General features: G+C 34.5%; 1 long non-coding RNA gene across 1 annotated transcript; it reads left to right on the top strand.

The window, feature by feature from the left end:
• The first annotated feature begins 5,320 nt into the window (after positions 1 to 5,320).
• LOC144649105 (uncharacterized) lies at positions 5,321 to 6,630 on the top strand. Its single transcript, XR_013569825.1, has 2 exons — positions 5,321 to 5,582; positions 6,285 to 6,630. It is a non-coding gene; the product is annotated as an uncharacterized LOC144649105 (long non-coding RNA).
• Positions 6,631 to 6,947: the final 317 nt, after the last annotated feature.

The raw sequence follows: 6,947 nt of genomic DNA, 5'->3' as shown, positions 1-6,947 counted from the left end.
CGTTTTTCACTGGTATAACCGGTTTGTTCAGAAAGTCATCAAAACTACTAGGTTTACAAAATCATATCACAATCAAAATTACGAAAATTGCTCAAAGGTATTCTTAAGAATATTCAAGAAAATTTAAAAACGTTAAGTTGTTGTTACGAAGTAGGGATTTGACAGTTCCTCAAAATACACATACTTAATTGTAATGGTAGCAAAAATAGGTAATACAATATTTGATCACTTAACGAACAAGGAAAAACAATCGTTTTGATTTACATTTTCTGTTTAAAATTGCTACAAATTTTCACCCCTGAGTAAGTTTTAGACGTATCAAAGAGAATTCTATAAAAAAATTTAAAAAGGCGTTTTCTGTTTTCCAATGTCACTTTTGGTTCCGGGGATATTTCCCGACATTTAAGCTTAAAAATGTTGTAAAATAGGTATGTCAGGTATCAAATTAGGGGACTGATGACATCATCTACTCAGCTCAATTTTCAAGTATAAAAATAGAGCTGTCTTCGATAATTTGCTTGTGCAACTTGGTAGACTAATAGTTCTACAGGTGATGCAGTTACGGTTATAATTTTACCATAGCAACGCACACTTTTTCAGTCCCCACCAATCTGAGACGTTGGAGTAACCGATTTATATGCCTCAACTTTAAAGGACAGAAGACTACAAATTTCTTTTGTGTAAAAATTATCCGATTTTCCACACAATTGAACGAGAATTCAAATACCGAAAATGACAATCAAAATAACGTGCGAAGAGTGAACAAAGTCTCGAATGGCCTCAAGTGAATCGACTTATATTTGATTCCCTGCAAAGATTTTATCGTTACTAATTATTTTGCCAGCGTCCTCGGCCCATTTTCGTTCTCAAGAAAGCGCAAACGTATTAAATGTTTTTATATGACTTATCCTTAATATCTTTTCATTTGATTTCATAATAAATATCAGTAATACGAAAATGTCTTTTTTGTAAATGTGCTGGAACATTTTGCGGCATTCTTAAAAGAATATTCTAGACCACTTTAGAATGCTGATTTGTTGTTATGAACTAATTATATTTAATTTATAAATAATAGTTCTTAAGGGAGTAATGCTACTAAAGATAAGAACTTTGGAAGGTTCTAGAACATCGTCAATCAAGTATATATAAGCAAGTGGCTCCCAGTTCATTTAAGGAGTATTAACAATTATTTTTCAGAAGTGTTAACAAGCCGGCAATGTGTTTAATAATTACAAATGTATATAACTGACTGTAAGGCTTGCCGAAATTAGTTGAACATGCCGTCTGCCGAATCTAGTGAAGTGGCTATGTGGCTGAGCAAGACCAAGGGGCTGTATGGCACAAGTTAGGTTGTAATTTTCAACACTACTTCAATTCGAAAATTAATGCTACCTGGCGATCCTAGAGACGCTTTTGTTATTTCAATACTCACACAACACATTACTTACAGGCTCCTACAATTAACTCTGTTGAGTACATAACTTACAGTCAGGGACCGTTTTAAAATACTTATATATTATGGAATATGAAACTAATTACGTTTCTTAAATACAATGTATAACATACAATAAATTGCTTCAGACAATTCATTATTCACAGTAGGCTATTTTAAAATACATTCTATCCTATAAAAAAATAAATTAACAATAAACGGTTTGCATAGCGTTGCTATAATAATCAGGACAGGATCGTATCGTTGTTACGATCCGGCACTCTATCTACAAGCTAACTGCTCCTCCGCATATATATATATCGTAACCATCATTGGATCAATAAATCTGAACTGCTCACCTACCCCTCCCCAAACCTAACATTTTGCCCAAAGCGATAAGTAAGGGTTAATGTTAGGTTTAGGAAGGGTAGGTGAGAGTTCCAAAACTAAATTGATCCCAATCATTATACTTTAATCTTCGTAAAAACAGATCCGTGTGGCCCAAATCACCATAATTCTCACATTTTGCGCAAACAGTAAATGTTTTCAGTAAGTTATTTAACTTTCAGATATGTCAATGGCAATTTGACTTATTCTTGCATACTTATATGACGGATGCATACGCAGCAGGGAAGTCTATAATATTCTAAACATTATTGTCTCTACCTTTTCTATAATCTGTATAGGTTTGTAGGTTGCCTATGCAAGGAGAGCTGTTGTTTTGTCTATTCACAGAACACCGCCATTCGCGTATTCAAAAAAATCAGCACCCTGGCTACACAAGTTCTCCACGTAAACAGAAAAAAAGCTATAAAGTAACTCATTAAAAATATGAGCGAAATTAGAAATCCGAAGACAAAAGTTCTACTGGAATTGAAAAAAGAAAGGACGATTTTTGGAGTGCTAAACTAAAGACCTACCGGTAGAAGCAGTAGAAATTATCGAATGGTTGTAAATATTCGTCTTTAAAACAGAAAACTTAAGACGGTAAACATTGTACGAACGCTTTTAAGGCCTGCCTTTAAAGTATTAAAATTTGCAAAAGGGGTCTTTTTGGTTGTGATTTTTAGTCACTGGCGTTAAAATTAAATTTAAAAGCAAACTATGATAGAAAAGAACAGATGTTAAAACAGCTTTGATATAAAATAAGGAAAATTGACTATTTACAAAAAGTCGCCGTAAGATTTTATTATTTCATTATTAGAACTGTAGGTGATGTTTGATCACAACATTTTTACTCCAAATATAATATCGAGTTGATAACGATTCGTATAAAGGCATCATGCATTAGTTAGCTTGATTTAATTACCAACATTCAAAGTGCATAATGGAAATAACGGCTTACAAAAAATACACAACTAAAGTACTTGTATTTATCAGTTTAAAACTGTACTTTTTTGGACTTTTAGCAAGAACCATACTAAGCCCAAAATGTGGATGTAATCATCAACAAACGTGAAACGTGAGGGTATAGCCTTAAGTGTAAGGAAATGAAAGGAATGAAACAATATGAGGAAGGTACGCTGCAGGAAATGAGATGATATATGGGTAGATACGCGCAAAGATAAAAAAGAAGGAATTACGCTCACAGTTAAAAACGAAAATGGAATTCACAACTGTTAACCCAACATTAGAAAATATCAGTAAATTTTATCACATAACGTCCAAAGAGATTTGCCATCACTTATATCATACGATCCACACCCTGCAGCACGTGCGATAAGCCATATATCTTCCCTTGGGATATTTTCTCTTTATCTAATTCGTATGTTATTTACAAAATGGATTATTCACAAATGGTTGTGTGCATTTATATTAAGTGTACATTCTAATTTCCGTGAAGTTGCCAAAGACATATCTCATTTATAGGATTCGTATTTCATTTTACAAATACAAAGTGCCATCAAAGTGAGCCGCATTTTAGGTGCTATTCAGAATATGTTCTTTTTCTTGCAGTGATGAATGCAGATACCAAAATACATTCTGACCATTCTACCTAGAAGTTTCCTGCTGTTATTCTCTCTGGCTCCGAAAAATGTTTTGAGCACATCAGCTTATCTGTCTTTTCTGACATACTGCCATCGCGGTAATACATCTTTATATAATTCACTTACACAATCCACAATCTCAAGTACAAACTTCTCACTCCCACATTTCTCACTTCACGCGTGTTTCTCGTCTACTAACGTACTCACTAATAACAGCGATCAATCTTTCCTCGCATAACTTGATCACCTACTGTCTCTAAAAAGTTCTCAGCCAATTTTCAACTTTCACATTCTTTCCACCTTCTACGTTCTTTCTTACTTGCTTACGCAAATGGATCCACGCCTGTCAAATTAGGTTTGTAACAGAACATTAGTTTGCAAAGAATGAGTGACATATTGTTTTCTTTTAGATTCAATGAAAGTCACTGAGTAGTTACATTTTTCGGAACAAAGGCACATATCAATAACACTAATCTGAACCAAGCTTTTAGTCAGTTGCGCAGACTGAAACTTAGAAGAAAGGGAAAAAGAAATAATAAAGACGATCTTGTTGCCGGATCTGAATCTCGCGTTAATAAGGAGTTGGTAGATCAGTGTTGAGATTGAATAAGGGACAACTCTCAGATCTAGATTAAGGAAATGATGTTTGTTTCGTGTAAGTGAGTTATACTCCTTTTTCCATTCCGCCTACAAGCTTAAACGTAACAAAATTACACAGTAAAAATTGGAAAATAGCTAAAGTAAAAGCTCAGTTATGTTTTTCCATAATGTTCATATTTTGACTGAAAAAAGAAATGATATGCTTATTTATGCAAATTGAACTATTTATCCTAAACCTACTGTCCCCTTTCCTCGGGCGTTGATAAAAGTGCTTACTTTTTTTTTCAATTTGTGCATGTACGTTTTTATAAGTATAAATGTTTGAGAGAGTCGTTAGTGTATAAATTACAATTTCAGCAGTAACTTTCAACATACAGAGAAATTCCGATTTTTCGAACCTTTGAGCTCGTGTAAAGACGGCAATATAACATGAGAGGAAATTCTGGAGAAAACGCACACTTGACTATCTCCAGGTGCCCAATAACATTAAAATAACATAAATTAAAGTGAATGGCAAATATAGTTCTCAAATACAGCAAGCTAAATTAGGAAACATTCTGTTCAGTTTATTCCCTGCTTTGCGAGCTATACTCCAAACACAGTGAAACATGAAACTTGAAATAAATTTGGCTAAGAAAACTTGTGTATATTATGTCTATTTCCACTTCCGTTTTAATTTATGCTGTCGGGTAGAATTGATTTCTTAATATTTAGTTGTAATACCTAAATCTGTTGTTATTTGTACCCGTGTGGTACCCAAATGTTTCTTTAACGTAATATACATAAAAGTGATTATTCAGAAAATAAATATGTTTAACAAACAGAAGTACAATATATCTAACGGCTTTACAATCAAGAACAAGAAACGTATTAATTAGTAAATTCTAGTCTGTGTACAAAATAAACATATCATGTTATAAATTACAATAAAAATATGAAGGTCGATCCAAACGAATTTGATAAAAAACAACCTGATGGTACTGTTACGCCAATTTTAAAGCAGACGTGACACGATAAGCGCAAGTCGCATCTCTGTTTCCTAGTAATTACTCTTTATCTCCCGATATTCAGGTCCAAAATGTTCTTTTGTTGTCAATAAGGAAGCAAAATGGCAATGTTGTTCTTGCGGCGATGTGATATTAAATGCGTGGACTAAATAACGAGGAGGAAACTACAAAAGAAACCTTCATTTGTCTTTGTTTTATAATTAATCGTCTCACATTATTTCCCATTAAGTAAGCTTTTTATCTTAACGAAGTCTCCACGCACTTATTTAGCAAGGCCGACCATTATAAGCCTCCACAACAAAACCTATAAAAGGGAGATCAACAAAATTTATAGTACACGCCGTTATTTATAAGAAGCCAAACATTTTGTAAGGTAACGGCTAGTTCTACAATTTGAACAAAATGAGCACAACACTTTCTTGGATTATATTCGCCTGTCTTCTGTGTTCCATCTTACCTTGGGGCAGCGCATTCACGGCAGCATCTGGGAAGGGGGGAACAGGGCGTTTAGGCAAACGAAGAATAGAAACGGAAGCAAAACGCAGCAACGAGCAGGTATGTTTCTTAACAAACTGACCAATCAGTGACCAGTGAGTCCTTTTGTACTTATTGTTTCTTAGTCTATTTTTGTCGTGTGTTATTGAGTTTTGCATGGCCCTACATGAATTGGCACTCCCGAAGGATTTCTTTTCCTCCAAAAATACTGTTTCGATTTGTAACAGTGGTTTCATTTAACTTCTTTAAGGGTTTCTTTACTATTTATTTAGTACTTTTTTTCTCTTAAATACTCTACACCTGTTTTCTAATTGACGGTATGGAGATATACGCGTCGAATAAGCAATAATTAAGAACTTCAAATGAAGTTCTTACAAAACGAAGTACTTTTATATTCCAGGTTGCTTTGCATTTTAAAATTAAAATCTTAACACTAAAATATAGAAATACCTATCTACTTTTTATGTCGGGACAGAATGACAAGACTACAATCGAGTTATTTGTCCTGTGAGATCATTGAATGCATTTAAGTCACTGTACGGTTTCCCGCGATCACCCTTCTGCTGATCTGATATTTTTCCCTTTTCTGCCTGTTGGCAGTTCTGATAAAAATTGTCAACGCTGCTTGAATTCTGTCGAATACTGCTTGGTAGAACATCGGCGTTATTTGCAGTATTCCAGATTCAAGGGAAATCTTGCAATTAACCCTGCTGATTCTTATTCCAGAATGATTTATCTAAGTCTAAGTTTTTCTTTCTTCAGGACCTCGTAACAGCATTTTGCCAAAAGGTCCGCCCCTGTGAAGAAGACTACAGGAGAGAAACTTTTCAACGCGCAGCTCGACCAGTAAACGAAGAAGAGTTTCGCTTTAATCGCAAATAGAAGGACATTAAATAAATCTTCGGCTAAATCTACAATACAGTAATATCATTTAATGCAAGACGATGAGGATGTAATTATTTATCAGCAGTCTTAGCAGCTATGTATGTTCATAGGTTTTGGCTTTGGACAATTGAAATTGTTTTTGTATGGATCTATCTTAAGCCTGTAAAAACACTAAAATGTGTGTAGGCTAAGAAATATTAAAATTGTAATTTAACTGTGCAAAGATGTCGTGAAACTTAGTATTATGATCAATTATAGGAACTCAGGCTAGTTCTCTTCAGACTGATGATCATGAACCAAAAGTTTTGGTTCGTGATCACCAGTTGTTTAGTATTTCAGTTTTAGCTATTGTGTCAAGTCTTGCGATTTCCATGTCCCGATCGACAGCCACACAAAGATTTTGTAACTTCAATTTGTTTGTCCTAGTTCATTAAGAGCCCTTAACTCTGAACAAAAGCGTCCACAGGTGGTCACATTCTCGTCCCCATAGCCCTTTCGTTTCTCTTAGCCGGCTGGGCCTTGGCACGAGGAAACAAAGGG

The sequence above is a fragment of the Oculina patagonica genome, chromosome 4, assembly GCF_052425735.1.
Source record: "Oculina patagonica isolate OP01 chromosome 4, crgOcupat, whole genome shotgun sequence".
NCBI classification, from domain to species: domain Eukaryota; kingdom Metazoa; phylum Cnidaria; class Anthozoa; order Scleractinia; family Oculinidae; genus Oculina; species Oculina patagonica.
Note: the sequence above shows the minus strand (reverse complement) of the source record. Positions and strands in the feature narration are given on the sequence as shown.